We start from the raw sequence: 18,874 nt of genomic DNA, 5'->3' as shown, positions 1-18,874 counted from the left end.
AATTGTGAGTATTCAATGAAAGAGGATTACTTCAACAATTAAGTCATGAAATTTCTGTTTGTTCCATGAACTACAATCCATGGACTACATAACCCAAAAACCCTCTCACTAAAAAATACTTTAAAATACTCGAAAAACTGTTATGTCTTTAAATGTATGGATGAGTTTAGAAGAAAATAAGATAAATCTCAAGAAATCAACTGCAAAGTGATGTCTGTGTGGAATTGTAATTCAGTCTTCTATATAAAACTGGATACATCCTCAGTAACAGGTGTTCCAGAAAAATAAATAAATAAATTAGTGTCTTAGAAGAGGTAGATGTAATGGAAATATGTCTTTCTTAACTTGGGATCCTTAACATTTCAGAATCACAGTTATGCCCTCAATCAGTCTGTGATGTAAATGCATGTTATTGAGTAGCTCAGGACTCTACACTGAATAAATAACACATTAGTCCTAAGGCAGAGAGAGCCCTGGACACTTGGCAAAAGCAAATGCCAAATTGATGTGGACAGACACACCCTCAATCCAGGTCACATAAGATTCAAAAACAGGATGATTTGAAATAAAAAAAATAACAAACCAAAAATAATCTCCCATAAACAAAATGCATCACATATAACGAGCTAATCTAAATTTCAGGTAACAGAAAAATTAAATGAAGATTAGAAAATAATATTTATGATGATAAAAACAAAATTGTAAAAATGGAAGATATAAGGAGAAGATGACAGTATTTTTAAAAGGACAGATTTGAAAAATAAAATCTTGATACTAACAACAGCATTGAAATGATAACATAAGTGGATGGTTTAAATAACAGTTTAGATATGGCAAAGAAAAGAATAAATGTCCCCTAGAACTGATTATTTGCTGAGAATGAAACACAGAGTGTGATCAAAATTGAATATATAGAAAAGGGATTGAGAGATGGAGAATAGAATAATAATGTCTAGTGTATATGCAATGTAAGTTATAGAAAAAATAAAAACAAAGGGTACAGGCAACTTTCAAAGAAATACTGAGTGAACGTTGTTCAGATCTGACAAAAGACATGGCATTCACAATAGATATCACGAGTCCAGAATACTTAACACGACTACTGTACCCATTCACATTGTGAGACCATAAAATTCCAACAACATAGAAGGTTGTTTTTCAAGATGTCTGACTAGACCCGTTGATTGCCAATTATCTCCATAAAGAAGATAAATGTTACTAGTGAATGGACAAGTTCCAAATGGAAAACTGAGGGAAGAAAGCCAGGGCCTGTTGGAGTGCCTACGGGAAAAGATGCGATGCAGAAAAGGAAAGCTGCAGGAGTCTGCAGGGATTGACTCCCAAGAAACTCAGAGCCCCATGGAAAGGGTTAGTAGGAGTGCCTCTCTGCTGCTCCCCTCACCCCTGCGACAATCTGCTGACTGCTACACTGTGGGGAAGTCCCTCTGCCCTCATAACCCAAGGCAATGCTCTCTGTAACGATTTGGGAACTTGCCGGAGATGCAGAACCATGTGGCCAGCTCATGCAGGCACGCTACACTCCTCCCAGGCCTGAACCCAGATGGCAGGCGCCATACTGATGGTGCATTCATAGTGGGCCACTGCTCTGCGCAGGGATCTTCTGCCCTTGAGTCACCACACCACCAGATCCCTCCCAAACACACCTCACAACTCAGTCTGACTTTGGCAGGCACAGGGGACTAGCGGGTCACTGAGTAATACAAACCTGGGTGTGGACCACCCCTCAGGGAGAGGGGAACAAAGCCTGAGAGAATCCCTCTTGGGACAAAGAAAACGTGGGTGCAGCGCCAATCACTGAAGGGGGCAGCACTAATGCCTGAGAACAGACGTGGAGAGGGGGGTGCTCTCCTGCCCCACCCCCATCCTCTGTTGAGGTTGCAGCAGTGGTTCTTTACCCCGGGGTCTGGCGCATATGCACCCATAGAGTTCTCCTTCACTTTTCGTAGCTGCCCCACCCCCGCTGAAAGCGAGCCTTTATATAAAGGTTTGGGCTCAACTCCCCCTTCCTACACAGAGCAGCAGCAGTGCAGGGCAGACAAGTGACAGAGTTTGGGCCTATCCGCACTGTGGCTGGGAAACAAAGGACAAAGTCTTTGTGAACTGAAGGTCATGAGCCCTGCAACAGAGGCATGATAGGGAAGCAGACCGTGTTCCTGCCGGCTCAGGATGAGGAACGGGTGCTACCCCTTAAGCTCCCCTTCCCCCAGACCTCAGCGCACACCGCAACACAATCTCATCCTGCCACTGCCTGCATCACCTAGTACGCTTCCGCTAGTCATCAGCCTGCCTGAGGCTGAGCCGGCTGTCGCTCTTAAGCGCCATCTATTGGACTGCAGTAGAAGGCGCGTAAGGCAAATGAGGGGATTAGGTGCTATTTCTGCGAAGTAAGGGTATCAAATAGTTTGTGAGCATAGTTTATTTTTCAATATCTCTGTATTTTATTATGTTATACACTATTATTCAAAAGAACACTGAATAGATTGACTACAGTGCAGACTTTGTCTTTCGTCCCTTTATCCCTTTAAATCCTCAACCTAACAACAAATTCTAAAGACACTGCTTCTCAGAAGCTCTTCATGCCAATCAGCACAAACCACATTGTCATCACTAAGACTAACGTGACCTTTTAAAGCCATAACTTATTCAAGAGGGTCCCAGCATTGGGCACTACTGGCATTTCTTCTTCCTTAAAATACTATCCTTCATCGTTTCCGTGGCACCACGCTCTCACGGCTTTCTCTTCTCCCTCTATTTCCTACCCACGTTTTATGTTCCATTTTATCAACCTATTATGAAAGTGTGAACATTCTTCAGAGTGGTACCCTAAAATCTATCCTGTCCTTTCCCTTTGGTTCCTGTTTTTTTTTTTTTTTTTTTTTTGATCTTTTTCCAGATTACATGCAATTCACTTTTTTTTTCTTAATCTCTTGGACGGGCATGCACTCTTTGATTTTTCTTCCACTCTATGCATTCTCATGGAGACTGAATTTATATGTCTATATTTTTTTCCTGGGTCCTGCAGCATTAGAGTTCAAGGTGCCTATGTACACTCTCCTTGGGCAACCACAGTTACTCTTTCGACTTGAGTTATTATCTAAGTGCTGCTCATTCCCAAATCTCTACCCTCAGCAGCGACATCTCTACTGAGCTCTTGACCCATATATTCAACTGACTCTTAGACCCTCCTCTCAAATGCCTCCGGCACTTCTGCTTCCGCATCTAAAACTGAACTTCTCTTTGTCTCCAAATGTACTTCCCTTAATAGCTTTCCAGAGTATCATCTTCTCGATTCCCTAATATATAACTTTTGATGTGATTCTTTATTTCTCCACCTCTCCCATTCAAAAACACTCCTACAGCCCTAGCATTTCTACCTCTTAATATTAGGTGTATATACTCCCTTCCATCTCCACTGTCCCTGCATAAACACAAGCATTCCTCAACTCAGCTGCCTCCTAATGACCTTCATCTCTCCAATATTGTTCCATTATGGATGCTAGCCCCAAAGAGATGCTTTAAAAATTCACACCTCATTGTGTCTTTCCCTAGCTTAACAATTTTCAGCTATTTGGCATTCTGTGTGGAATAATGTGTAAAAACTGTAGCACGGTTTCCAAGGCTTCTCATGAGATAATCCCTGCTTACTTCAGGCTTCACCACTACTGCCACTTCCCCACATCTGCTGCATTTCAACCTGTTTAATTACATTATTCATTATAAAGATGTCCAATATCTAAAGCAGACTTCCTCCTTTGTCTTTTACTTATAATTGTTTAAATGGCTCCTCTTTTTTCCTTCCCTTATTACTGAGTAAAAAAAAATAAATTCAAAAATTTCTTTAAAGAAATGTGTCTGCAGAATTATTTGTCAGGCTCTGGAAATAAAGTTGTAGAAAAATATTAATTGCAGGATTTTTGATGTTTTGCTTAAAGATACATGCTGTCAAAGTTTCAGTGTTTATGAAAGGCAGCTGAAGTTCATAAAATGCATGGAGTAAACAAATAAAATGTCTGGCTATAGACCACCAGAAACATATCTACAGTGCAGAAATGAAGGCCTCTGCAAAAAGCATTAAGTGGGAATTGTTAAAGGATTATGGCTTGTTGTGGATGATTTTTTGAGGGCTGCGGGAAGCAGAGGTTTTCTCTAAACTGGGTGTTCTCAGGAAGAGGGAATAATTCTATAATTCGATATCTTAGATTTTTGGGTTTTGTTGTTGTTGTTCTTGTTGTTTTTACTGAGAAAGGAGGAGTAACAGTTGGAGCCATGATTGGTAAAGAAGCAGCATTCACTGAGGCAAGATGGGAGGGAGGAAAATCGGTCATGTTTGTGGTTTGCGCCGTTTCTTGTTTTTATCTGCGCTCAGTGAAAGTTAGAAAGGTTTCAGCTTGCATCACGATCACAGAGTGCCTCCTCAGATGTCATTTTTCCTGAAATTGTGTATGTTTAAAAGAAGAAAGCTATGGCCTAGCTCTTAATGTCATAACAAATGAAAACTCTCAAGGCTATTTTTTTCTTTCTCAAATAGAGGGAATTGGAGACCACACAAGACACAAAAAAAAAAAAAAAAAAAAAAAAAGTTGTAAGCCTCCCTAAAAGCAATCACTTCAGCTTCCTCTTCTATGTCAGATAGATGGAAGTGATTGCAGTAAGTGATGGAGAGGGATGGGAGATGAGAAGTGATTTTAGATATAATTTTAATGCTCACAGAATCTTTGTGAAGGTATTCCCATGAACGGGGTTTCATTTGGGATATTGCTAACTCCCGTGGTGTGGAAGCTGCTATGATGATAATAATTTCTTTTAGGATTCTGTTTCCTATTGGGTTCTGTGATCATAGAAGCTACAGTTACAGTGTGCGGAATGGATATTATGTAGATGTTGTACATATGCTGATTATCCATAAAACATACATTGATTAAATTTGTGTTTGGTTTCATGAGCATGACAGTCTTGGAGCTTTTGCCCAGAGTGCTTCTTACCTTTAACAGTCTTCTACCCACTTCCCTATCTGCTAAACACTACTTACATTTTAGGCTTTAGATGAAAATTCTCTTCCTTGTGTAATCTTCCCCTTGCCCATTGTGATTATTTTTATGCCTTCCTCAGGATCCTAAACTTTGCTTATCAAACACTTGGCATGATTTATTATAACTATTTCTTTCACTATCTGTCTCTCTACTGCTGGAGTCTAAGTTCAGTAGAGGAAGGAACGATACTTGTTAAGAGTTATGTCTCCTGCAACTAGAGCTACATTAAATTAAATCAAAATTTACTTTTGCTATTAAAATTGCAAAAAATGCTTGGTTTGTGGTAGGTACTCAATAAACAATTGCTGAATTAAGTTATTAATAAAACTTGTGGGAAAAAACTTCAAACGTCTTTAGTAAACTGAAATATTTGCTTTCTTCTCTTTCTGTTGTATGTGTTCTTTAATGTGTCAGCAGCATTCATTCACTTTTATTTCTTTCAACACTGTTTACAAAGGCATACTGTGTGCCGCATATTTGCATATTTTGTTAGACATTTGGATATGATGATAAACCCTGACTCAAGCAGGGCTTTGTTGCCACAGAGATCTGCTGGCTACAGAAGAGCAATGTAACAGTAGAGTACTTATGTAATAAACATTTGCCTGGAGAAAATTCCGGTTGTTATAGAAACACACAGGAATATGTTAAGGCAGACTTGTTTGTGAGAAAAAAAGCACACTTAAACTAGCACAAGCAAAGGAGTATTTACTATAAAGATATACAGGACATGGTAAGGGATCCTGAAATGCAAATACAGGAATTGTAAATGGATGTCAATACATTATAGGAAAGGTTCAGAGTTCAGGCTCTCAAAGGAGACTGCAAAGGTTAGTCTTTGGGAGGCATCATTTGCTCACTCTAAGGCCTTAAGAAACAGTTTAACTTTTCTGTGCCTTGGTTTTCCCATATGTAGAGTGGTGTTCCCATATGTAGAGTAGACTGTGGTCCCAACCTCTTAAAGTAGTTGGGAAGATAAAATGAGTTAATCCTTGTGAACCATTTGGAATACCACCTGACACAGGATTCACTCGCAGTTAAGTGTAAATTTTTGATTTTAATGGAATAGTGCTTTTTTGAGATGGAGTTTGGGAACTGGTTCTGTATGTAAGACATGTCTGGGAGCTAAAAATATCTTGGATCCTGGCTCTCACTTACACTTTGCACACCCAAATTTTCTTGCTCACTACTGTTTAGCTTCTTTATCTCATTTTTAGGTCGTTCTCCCAAGGATGACACTGTAGTCTGAACACTAGCAATGATCTCTTAACTGCAGCTTCTAACAATTATTGCCTAATTATTTTTGTGTTTCTTATTTTATGTTTCCAGGGGAAAGAATAAAATTGGCTTATCCTATCTGCATCACAGGCCACAGAGGTCCTCGGTTTTCCTTTGGTCCATATGTGCCATCTATAGCCCAGCCACTTTTGTTTAGAGATGATTCATATGATACAAATGAGAAAATAATGTAAGATGCAGTGTTGAAAATATGCCAATTCTAACATTTTATTATACATTAGTAAGAAGAAAAAGTTTAAAATTTCTAGGGAAAACAATACTAGTGAAGTAAAATGAATTTGTTGTAAAGCAAATTTAATTCTATATATAATAATAAAAGTAAACTTACAAATTTCTTTCCAGCTTTATTGAGGTACGATTGGCAAATATAAATTGTATATATTTAAGGTATATGACATGATGTTTTGACATATGTATATATTGTCAAATGTACCACAATCAAGTTAATTATTATAGACCTCACTTTACAGAGTTACCGTATTTTGTGTGTAGGGTGAGAATATGTAAGATCTTTTTCAGCAAATTACAAGTATACAATACAATGTTCTAAACTATAGTCACCATGCTTTACATTAAATCTCCAGAACTTATTTATTCTGCATAAGGGAAACTTCATAAAAAGTATATTTTTCAATGTATTTCTGAGCTAAAAAGAATGTAAAGAAAACTACTATATGCCAAATATATGAATGAAAGCAGAAATCCATAGAGGTAAAAAACTCAAAAGCCTGTGAGTCCCTGAAGGCCCATGCCAATCTTTGCTGACTTCGAGCTTGTGTTTTAATGCCTGTGAAGTATGTGGGAATAGAGGAAAAAGTTCAGTGTTTGCTTGGAGAGGTCACATGAGAAAGTTAGCAGAAGAGCCAGCAAGACACTAGGTGGTGGGAAAAATTATATCTCACCTGAAAATGTATAAAAGCTTTTTGTAATGTTGTGGCCTTATATATATTTGGGACCTACCTGGGTAGTATCCAAAACATCAAATGGATAGATATTTATTGCAAAGTGTTCCCCGGTATGCAGAGACTGCAGACATCAAATACAAATGCCTCATGGAAGAAAATAACCCATACAGGATAGCATACTTAGGAGCAATGACAATATTCGTAATCGAATGATTTGGATACCTCAGTGATTACTGAGAAGTATTTTATAACTCTTTATACATACTTATATTTTTATTTGTAATCATATTTGTATCCATATTCATAACGTTTAGAGTGAAGTTTTTGTTATTCAATTTCAGTATTCACTGCTTCTACTTTTATAATAACATCCTTAATCATGAATTATTTACTTGATTTCTCTCTCAAATTCCATTGACTAAATTCCATTTTACATATTATAGAGATGTATGTATATCTGAGTTATCATATATGAAAGCAAGTCCTTCTGTTTCAAAAACATATGAAATACCATATCATAAAGAGTATGTTATATTCAATAACAACATTTTTCCCTAAAAATATCTGTCATTGTTCTATAATTTTAGTACTCAATGTTCCTGTGTAAAGAACGACTTTCCTTTTTTTGTAGGATACCTTCTATTTCCTTGTTTTGTAGGATACCTTCTATTTCTACCCCATGTTCCAGAAATCTTTTATCCCTTAAATTCAAAATTGTGTCAGACCAATTGTAGAGGTTTTTTTGTTTATTATTATCATTTCAGATTTTAACTGGATGATTGATTGAAAGTAACAGTCCTTGATTATTTTCTTATGAGAAAGAGGTTTATTCCCAGATATCAACGACATTTTTCTACAGCCAGGAACACTGAATGAAGTACTACAACTCCCAAAGTGCACTGCTTCCTTAGCTCTTCCTGGACCAAACCCGTTTCATTACTGCCTTTACATACCCATAAGTAAACCATTCATGTAGATTAATATAGATGCATCAGGGAAGGTGTTGATCAGTGTATGAAATAATCTATATCATACTACCTATTAAAATAATATATGCAAAGATATTCTTTCTTACATCAAACGCTATTCTTCCACCTTCTGCAATACCTAGTTCATCTCTTACACATTTATGTGTTGTCATCTACTATGAATTGATAAAGAAGCTGATTAAATTCAAGATAAATTTATCTTTTAGGTACTATTCATTATTTCTGAAAGAACACATAGTGTGAAGAGATATAATTCAGATTATAAATACTCTGCATGTTAATACTTAAACATTCATTGTTCCTGAAATCCCAGCTCCAACATGCTTTAGGGAGAAGAATTTAGTTGAAGAAAGAAAGAGCAGAGTAAAGGGGGATGAGAGGGACAATCCTAGAGACTGGGGCTAGTTCACTGAGAATAGAATAGTTCACTAAGAATACACGTCACTAAGAGCTGTCAGTATTTTAGCTCCATTCGGCCAAGGTGGACTACAGAGCAAAATTAAATGCAGGACATGCCTTCAACAACACACCAACATTTTTGTCTTTGTAGAAATTATTTATTCTGTACATTAAATTTAAATAAAATTAAAGTTCAGAAGAATAAATACAAAACTTTAGATATTAATTACAATTTCTGTCTTTTTCTGGAAAAAGGTAAAATAAAGTTGCAAAAACTCACTTCTCATAAAAGAGATCTCGCCTATTGATATTTCCCCTTTGTATGTGAGGTTCCTTTCTACCTCTCCAGTACACAAAATAATGTATTATTCCTTTTATTATCAATATTAGTTTCTTAGATATAGTTTATCACAGTAAGATGACTGAAAAAAAGGCTTATTTTCCTCATCTTTCTTGGAAACCATTGCAGCTCCAATGAACCATTAGCTGTCTTAGTGAAGAATAGTTTAATGTTTACATGTTTTGTAATCTTCTTAAAATAAGAAAATGAGCTTGGTAAATGTCATTGCTGAGTTAGCTAAGTATTTAGCTAATACTGTGATCAATGCTTAATCTTTTACTCAGTAATGATTTTACTAAACCTGTAATGGCATCCAGTTGAGGTCAAACATCTCTTGTCAGTTCTATGGAGAATTCATTTAACACTTAGAAATTATGCTTTGAGAAAAACAGATATTTAGTCTCACACACAAATGAACTTCATAAATCCATCATTTTTGGATAAAGCTGTCATCTGGCAGGGCTTAAATGAGTTTAAACAATAGCCATTAGAGCCTCTTACAAAGTCAGTGAACATGAGCTCATGGTTTTTCCCAAGGATCTATCATGACTTTACATGGATAGTCTTAAAAATTTTCATCTTGTCTTCTGTCTCTTTCTACTGGTTTTGTAGTCTCCTCATAGACTAACCTAAAAACTCTTTGTTCACCTCTTGCATACTGTTTTCAATCTGACCTTGTTCTTCTCTGACAGGGACCATTAATTAGGAGTGTGTTAATGAGAATAAATGCCAAGATAAAAAGGATAACAGAATCTTTATTTTATTGCCTTATAACAGAATCTTTATTTTATTGCCTTTTCTCTGTCAATGAAAAGAGTCAAACTCTGTAAAATATTTGAAGAGATTTATTCTGAGCCAAATATGAGTGACCATGACCTCTGATGCAGCCATTAGGAGGTCCTGAGAACATGTGGCCAAGGTAGTCTGGGTGCAGCTTGGTTTTATACATGTTAGGGAGGCACGAGACATCAATCAAATACACTTAAGAAATACATTGGTTTGGTCCAGAAAGTGGGGGCTTCCAGCTTATGGGTAGATTTTAAAACTTTCTGGTTGACAATTGGTTGAGTCATTTAAAGACCTGGGATCAACAGAATGGAATCTCTGGGTTAAGATACAGGATTATAGAGACCAAAGTTCTCATTTGCACAGGAAGCCCTAAGGTAGTAGGCTTCAGAGAGAACAGGTTGTAAAATGTTTCTTACCAGACTTGAAGTCTGTGTCGATGTTAATGCCAGAGAGGTATGACGAGGCATGTCTGACCCCCACTTCCCATCATGGCCTGAAACAGTCTCTCAGGTTAAATTTTAAGAGTCCTGGGTGAGCAGTAAGTCCATTCAGATGGTTGTGGGGAGGTGCTTAGAATTTTATTTTTAATTTACATCCCCATAGTTACCAAGAATTTACTTCTCTGTTGAGTCAGGGTTCCATTCATTTGATTGATGGGTCTTCTATTGTAGTTTCATACTGCAAAACTGCCTACTAGTTGTGGAGAAAATTGAGAATGTTAAGTCGCCAATGGTACTTGATATGAGTATTTAGATGAAATGAGGAAAAAGAACTAACACATTTAGGGTGACAATTGGTTTTACTAAAGTCCTGCAACTTAATTAAAAAATGCAAAATCCTCATAGATCAGAATGACCACCTGGTGGAAGTGGAGAATAGAATCTTTAAAATAAAATATAGTGAATTAAAAATAGGAGAACCATGAATCTTAGTAGTACTGCTATTAAAATACTCTTAGAGGATATCATTCTATTATATGTTGAAATGTGTAATCAGAATTGATAAACAGTGCAGATTAGCCCAATGGTTTTCAAATCATTTGGTCTCAGGTTGTGACTGAACTATTAAAATATTTTGGGAGTGCAAAGGACTTTTTGTTCATATACGTGCACTATGTTAATAACTGCATTAGAAACTAAAACAGATGCTTAAAATATATATGTATTTAGTAATAAAAATAATGAATCTATTATGTAACATGAACAATATTTAAATAATATAGTTATGTTTTGCAAAATACAAAGATGAGAGAGAAGTGACATTGTGTTTAACTTATCAAATATGTTTAGTATCTGGCTCAATAGAAGAGATCTAGATTACTATATCTGATTCTACATTCAGCCTGTTGTGATATCACCTGTGAGGTAGTGTCCAAAAAACATCACTGTACACACTTGAAAAAGACAAATAGCATCTTAGTATTATTAGGAAAACATTTTTATCCAAAAAATCCTTTAAAGGGGCCTCTGGAGACTCCTAAAGGGGTCTCCAGAGACCTTCAGGTTATGGTTTGAGCCTGCTGGAGTCGTAGGTAAGGCGATGAATTTCAGAGTTGGACTGGCTAGGCATGAGCCCTCTTCACTACATGCTAGTTATTTTTCTTGGAGAAAGTTGCTTAACACTTGTAAAGCTCAAATATCCCATCTACGAAATGGACTTAATAATAATAACTGTTTAACAAAATTGTTTTGAGATTTAAAATATACATTTGTCAAATGTAACTCACTAATACTAAAAAATCAGTAATTGTTTGTTCTTATTAAACAATGCAAGTATCTATCAAAGTGGACTTCTAGAAATCAAATTGTAATGGTTATATATTTTTTTAATTATTTGTTTGACCTGTTCTTGACCATTCAACATGTTAGGAAAGTTTTTAAAGAGTTTTTGACTTACACAACCATAAAACTAACTGAACCATGGGGCTCTCTTTATTGTCAACAGGATACAGGATTCCCTGTGTATATAAAACAAAATCCTCCCAAACTCCTTTAAAAGCAAAACAAAACCAAAAAACAAAAAAATAAAGTCTAAAGAATAAAATTAAGAAAAAAGAAGAAGTGACTGAAGGCAGGTGATTAGACATAGACAATGACTTGCTTCAAGATGGCAGTCTGTGTAAAACACAATCTCAACTGCTTTTTTAAACATATATTTTCAACAATTCTAGGTAGGAAAAATTTAGTATCTAAACAACTGAGGTAGTGATGCCATGATTAGGTATAAGTTTGAAATATTTATTTGTAGTTAAAAAATAAAAAAGGATGCTTTACCTTCTGAAAATGAAAAAAATATATATTTATTTGTAGAAACATTATGAAAGCATGTAAGACATACCATAATGAACACTTTATCTTTTAAGCAGGGGTAAGACAAAAGCTGTAAATTGCAAAGGTTAAAGATTAACTATTATATTTATTATTATAATTAAATAAAATTTACAAAAGAGCCAAGCTGGTACATAGGCAAGGGATTCTTAATGATTGCTGTGTAGAACATTAACTAGGCAGAGTGAATTTTCTTAAATATTGATTCCACAGATATGAACCTAAGTATTACAATTACATGTTTAATGCTTAATTTAAATCTGTATAATTAAATAATTTAAATAAATGCTGGGTTTTCATCTTTATTGGTTTATTTTACCATCTATAAGTAGTATATTATCAGTAATTTCTTTTTGTAAATTATTATAAGGGCAGTTAGAACATACCTAAAATCAATGCTAATAGACAAATGGATTCCTAACAGTCAAAATGCACAGGATGCCCCGTTTAATTCCTCCTCTGTCCTTTCTCATAGCTTTCATGTGAGGGTTCTTGTTTAACGTGTTCTGTTCCTATTGTCAATCGTCACCTTACACCGCTACCTCCATCTGAACGATTCACTTCAGGTGCCTGGAATGCCACAAACTCTGAGGCAGTAGAAGTGCTGCCTCACAAATTTACATAGGACTGAGGGCAAGGGTGGTGTCTGCTCAGGATCTTCATGTAATCATCTCCTTACCTACCATAGATGACAGAAAGAATTTAATGAAAACAGGAAAAGACCTCAGACAGACTGTAAGCCAGACTCTTGGGGAAAGTAAAATACCTGTATTTGAAATTATAGGTAGACACCAAATATCAAAGCAGCATCAGAGAAAGAACTAATTAAAAGGCAAACAGAGAAAATTATGAAATCTATTTCTGATTAGAATTCCGAGATTCTTTTTCATCTGGAAATTTTCTCCCCTATCTCAGAAAATTCATGAAATATTCTTCAGCAGTCGTAACATAGGAAAACTAATTCCAAGTTATTTTACAACCCCAAGTGAGTAAGTTTTTTTGGGAGAGTGGGGAATAGGGAGAAGTAGATGAAGACACAATAATCTCTTTTCTAGGCATCCTAAATTGATTGTCTTTGCTTCTAGTTTAGACTTATGAGTAGGCTGCTGCTTAATACCCTGCAGGAGTTTCAGGAAACCTCACATGCCTCAAATTACACTTTCATCATTTACTTGCTGACCCTTGAAATTATTTGAACACAGGTCATTGATTTTAGTTCTATAATTAAAATATAAAAGATTAAATGATAATAGCCTAGCCATAGAAGAAAAAGCACAATGATTGTAAAGACTCTTAAGTGCCTTACATCTTTCTTGAAAATTAATCCTGTCTGAGTAGAAAGAAAAAGATAATGTAATAAGATTATATGAGGGAAATACAGGTACGTAGAAACATAGATAAGGTTCAGGGTAGAGAAGACAAAAATCATGTATTTCACATCAAGTAGATTTATTTAACATTGGTAAATATATACAGAAAGATATATAACATCATATGAATTCCTGGGTTGCCTTACAATAGAATATATATATACAGAAAGATATATAACATAATATAAATTCCTCGGTTGCCTTAGAAGAAATTCCTGGTTGCCTTAGAAAATTGGAAACCTTTCTTGTGCCTTAAAAAGAAAAAAAAAAGCCTGAAATCAACAAAGGAGAGCAAATAAAAACACATATAACTTACTCCTTTAGTGTAATTGGAAAACAGAGTACCATGAACACAAATTTGTTTGTAAATAGAGAAATAAACCTCAAGCTGATATCACATGACTGTTCAGAGAGAGAAATGGAAAGCTTAAAACCAATAAGCACAATATAACATCAACATCGAAGAAAGTTCTACACCAAGTGAGAAATACCAAGAGTGTTTCTGACACCTGATAGATCAAAGCACTCCTACAGGGAATGCATAAGAAATTATCCAAAATTTGATAATAGGCAAAAAAGATACAATTAATTTTATGATTAAAATATATGAAGTTATTGTCATGTAGGATGTTTAGCATGTTTTTATTAAACTATTCAATTTATTTCAGCATTTATTGGTATGTGTGTTTCATCGAACACACACACACATATATACACACATAAGTATTTATATCTTCCTTGTTATCCTATAATACTATTGGTTTCTTTCTGTTAAGGTGGTAAGTAAACAAGCATTGATATGGGATCATTGTGTATTTATATTCCAATTATGGTTTTAATATTTTGAAAATTATACTTGGCAGACCCGAGATTTAGTCTTGAGAAGACATTGGTTCTAGCAGGGAAGGTGGTAACTAAGAAGGTAGGCAATCTTGGACATTTGGTGATTGAAGAGATGTATTTCAAGGAACTGGGTTACTTGATTGTGGGGCCTGGAAAGTCTAAAATCTGTAGGGTAGGTCCACAGGCTGGAAACCCTTGGGCAGTAGTTAATGTTGTAGTCTTGAGGTAGACTTATTCTTCAGGGAAACCTCAGCTTTGCTTCTAAGGCCTCACAAGTAGTTAGATGAGGCCCGCTTAGATTGTCAAGTTCATCTCCTTCACTTAAATCTACTGACTAGACATTAACCACGTTTACAAAATGCCTTCATTGCAACAACCTATATTAGTGTTTGATTGAATAATGGGTACTAGAGCTTAGCCATGTTGACATATAAAACTAAACATCACAGTGGTAAAGGGAATTAGAAAAGTAAAAGTGGAAATTAAGTGTCCTGAAAAAAAGCAAACAAGAGCCAAAAAAGAGATTAATTAATATTCTCCTAGCACCTGAAAACAACTGTTTTTTAAAGAATTCACAATATACAGATATAAGGAAATGCTCTTGAACTAAAAATGTCATAAATTATCCAAACTCTAACTCTCACCTGCATAAAACTGTTAATGAGAATCTATCATATGGCCATAAATGCTGTTGGACAAATGTATTTACACAAACGTATTTTGAGTATTGAGTAAATTTGGAGTATTATAGGCAATACTCCAAACTGAAAAATGTTCTTAGATAAAAATTATTTGTTATAAAAAAAAGTTGAACTCATGATTAAACAATTAAGTGTAGCTTCTCACAACAGAAAAGTGAAAATAACACAGGAAAATACAGTAAGTCCTCACTTAAGTCGTTGATACGTTCTTGGAAAATGCAACTTTGAGAAAAATAGTGTACAGTAAAACCAGTTTTACCATAAACTAACTAACATAAACAAGAGTTAAATTCCTACAGTATATTTCTGGTCACAGAAACATCACTAAACTTCTAAACAAAAATGCAAAACACTTTGAATAATAAACATTGAAATAAATGTGAGCCAGCTATACATACATTTAAGAAAAATTAAAAAGATAATTATTTACCCAATTTATGGTGAATTCAGGAGCGACGACAGTCATAATAGTGGTAGATTAAATCGAGAAATAAATCTTTGCAAAGCGAACATTGTCAGGAGCACCTCCTCTCACCATGCATTTCAAAAACAATCACAAATTTGGTGGGTTCACTGAGACTTTGTACTGCATTATTTATTATTGTGCATTTGTATTATTACAGCTCACTTTATGAATTTTTATTTTACAATAATTTGTATTCAGTCATTAATTCATTCATTTTCCAAACTGTTTATTTCTATTCAGAGTCATGGGTGTTTGAGCCCTATCCCTACAATTTAGGAGCCAAAGTGAGAACCAACCAGTCCTGAACCAACAGCCCTGGATGAGTGCATCCCATTGCAGGGTGCACTCACATGTGCCCACACTCACTGGTCCCACGGTCCCACACTCACTGTTACTGGGATCGTGGAGACAAGCTCATTCAGCTAATGAGCACATCTTTGAGATGCAGGAGGAAACTAGAGTAACCAGAGAAAACCTACACAGACATGGGAAAATCATGCAAACTCCACACAGATAGTGGCCCCAGTCAGAGTCAATTTCTCGTTCTCATCAACATGATTTGATGATCTGCTATATGCAATGATATTTACCAAATACAGAATAGAAATTGATAAAAAATGTTTTTTTAAATCTGAGAGAAAATCAGATAAGATGTAGTCAAGAGGTAATAGATATGAATATAAACCGACTAAGAAATATTGAATAAAAGTCTGAATAGAGAATACAAACATAATTTAACATTCTTAAAAAATAGAAATTATATAAAGGATGAGAAATTCACATGTATATTTGGGATCACTAAATAAGAAAAACAAAACAACAGCAACCGAATAACTAAAGCAATAGTCCAAGAAAAAAATTTCCAGGACCACAAAAAAAGGGCAAAGCCAAAATTGAAATTACATATTGAATAAGTCCATCTTGTACATAGGAAAAAATTATCTATAATTTGAAACTGTTACTAATATCCCAATAAAACTATTACAGATTTAAGAAAGTCTTCACGATCTCCAAGTCATTTTTTAAAAAAATCGTAAGTTTAGTGCCAGAATTTTTGAGATTAATTTTAAAAGCATCAAATAAAGTTCCATAAAGTTAAAATACACTCTGATCTCTGACTTTAATGTAATAAATTAATTTTTAAAAAATTGAAAAAGTAATTCTCCTGGAAATCAGAAAAATATATATACTTCTATGGTAGCTATCTATTGCTGCACAAGAAACAACTCCAGCATTTACTGGCTTATATATAAAACATTATTTCCACATGAATCTGCAGTCTAGGCCAGGATCAGCTTTGTGGTTCTTCTGCTGGTCTTGTCTGGGGCTAGTCATGTAGCTTCAGTCACATGGAAGGCCTGACTAGGCCTGGAGGAGCCAAAATGACCCCAGTTGCCTGTCTGTTTCCTCAACGAGGAACACTGTAATATTGGGGACCCTCTGAGTTTCTCTCCCTCATTAGTTTCTTCTTCGGTGCTATAACCATAATTCTTAACATGATAGCTCATGGTTCCAGGAAGTCCTCTTTTGGTTTATACCCAGAATTCACATACTATTACTTCTGCCGCATTCTACCAGCCAATGTAATAATAGATACAGCCCAGATTAAAGCGAATAAAACTGTGGGAAAGGTGACATGGCATTGCCAAAAAATATATGAAATGGAAGGAATTGTTAATAGTCATCTTTTGATACGATCGGTTAAACAGCTTCTGATGAAAGAAGTAATCCAAATTCAAATTACAAAATCTACTTTAAAAATAACAATAATGAAAAACCACATAAACAATATATGGGACTCATTCCATTTAAAGCAATGTTTAAAATTGAATAGAAGTATTTGCTTAGGCATGAGGATTAGAAAAGAACAAATAAAACTATTCATATTTGTAGATAACAGGATAGATAATATGAAAAATCCAAGATAATCAATGGAACTCTCTAATAAAAAATAATTCTACAACTAACCAGGATTCAAAACTGTAATAAAAACCCAGGGTCTTTATATACATGAAAAGTTATTTACAAGGTATAGAGAAGAAACATAAAATAGCAATACAAATAAAATGAAAAGATATGTACAAATTTAAGGAAATGTAAACATATATTTTGTTCTTAGATAATACAACTGAATGTCATATGGATTTTGTCTCCCTAATTTAATTTCTAAATTTAGCATAACTAAAATAAAAATGCTAATTTTTTTCTTTTCTTGAAGTGAATCAGTTGGTTATAAGTTGTATTTGTAAAATAAACACACATAGCTTGCATTAAGAGCCTCTAAATATGCAGTAGACTACCCTCTGATTCCAAATAGACAGAAACATTTCTCCTAAATTGATAATATAAACAAATTGCCATCTCATCCCAACATTTTCAGCAATGCTTGAATATTTCTGGAGTCAGAAAATATTGCTTAATGTTTTATTTAGCTTGACTTTTAAATGAAAATTTTGCCTGAAATACAACAGTAATAGGATTCAGTCAAAAAATAACCCTATACCAGGAAATTTGGGGACAGTTGATTTTGTTTGAAAACAATTTAAAAAAAAAAAGGAAAAGGAAAAGGAGGAAGAAAAAAGAAAAGAGGAGGAAGAATAAAAAAGGAAGAAATTATAACTTTAGTGTGAGAAACAGAACCTAAGTTTTGGAAACCTCACCCATTAAATTTTTAGTTCAGAACCTGTACTCAGCAATCAGCCTGCCTTATCAAAACTCCTTGCTGTATCTAATGAACAGTCCTCTGGTACCGAAGTTTGCACTTGTCAACTAAATATTTGTAAGAAATCTGTGTATAAAACAGTGCCAAAAATATATAAAAGGTCTTAAATTAATGTGATGTGCAAATAAGTGGCATTTATTACTCATTTCTACCACTACTTGCACACCATAATGACATAGGTTACCAAGGGACAAGGTATTCTCCCTCTTAATTAGTATTGGTTCTACAGAGAATATAGCTGTTTCTTCATGGCACCATACACCTTTCCTCTTATATAAAGAAAGAGCTTTTTCATCTCTGTACATTGTAGCTTTAGTTTGTGATAAAGATGGAAAATATTTGAAGAAATCAAACATTGACATGAGGCTACAATATCCTGTAGCATTATAAAAGGTATTTGGTGCTGAGCAGGCAGCAGAGTGCAAAAGCTGGTTTCATCATGTGCAATACAATATTGCCCTTCTACCTGTTTTGAGGATAATTATATAAGATTCCAGATTTAATGCAAATATTTTTGAATTTTAAATGTGTTCCTAGATTAATTTTTAATGAGACTATGCCACCAGTGAGTAAGAAATTTGAAACTCGTATCAAAGACATTTGCACAAGTCAATAATATCACAGATAAGATAGTATTTTAAGTTCGGGTTGTCACAGGTAAATAATTTGGAAA

At 34.9% G+C, this 18,874-nt stretch overlaps 1 long non-coding RNA gene across 4 annotated transcripts in view; it reads left to right on the top strand.

The window, feature by feature from the left end:
• Positions 1-5,667: 5,667 nt before the first annotated feature.
• The window catches only part of LOC129059132 (uncharacterized), a 66,845-nt gene continuing 53,638 nt past the window's right edge, over positions 5,668-18,874 (top strand). For 2 of the 4 annotated variants that reach the window (XR_008524859.1, XR_008524860.2), the window contains exon 1: positions 5,696-5,881. This is a non-coding gene — a long non-coding RNA (uncharacterized LOC129059132). Of the gene's footprint in view, positions 5,882-6,380; positions 6,520-18,874 lie in introns of all 4 variants that reach the window. The other 2 variants (XR_008524861.1, XR_008524858.1) reach the window with 2 other exon arrangements.

Source organism: Pongo abelii, chromosome 3, assembly GCF_028885655.2.
Source record: "Pongo abelii isolate AG06213 chromosome 3, NHGRI_mPonAbe1-v2.0_pri, whole genome shotgun sequence".
Classification (NCBI taxonomy): domain Eukaryota; kingdom Metazoa; phylum Chordata; class Mammalia; order Primates; family Hominidae; genus Pongo; species Pongo abelii.
This window is presented reverse-complemented; position numbering and strand designations above follow the sequence as displayed.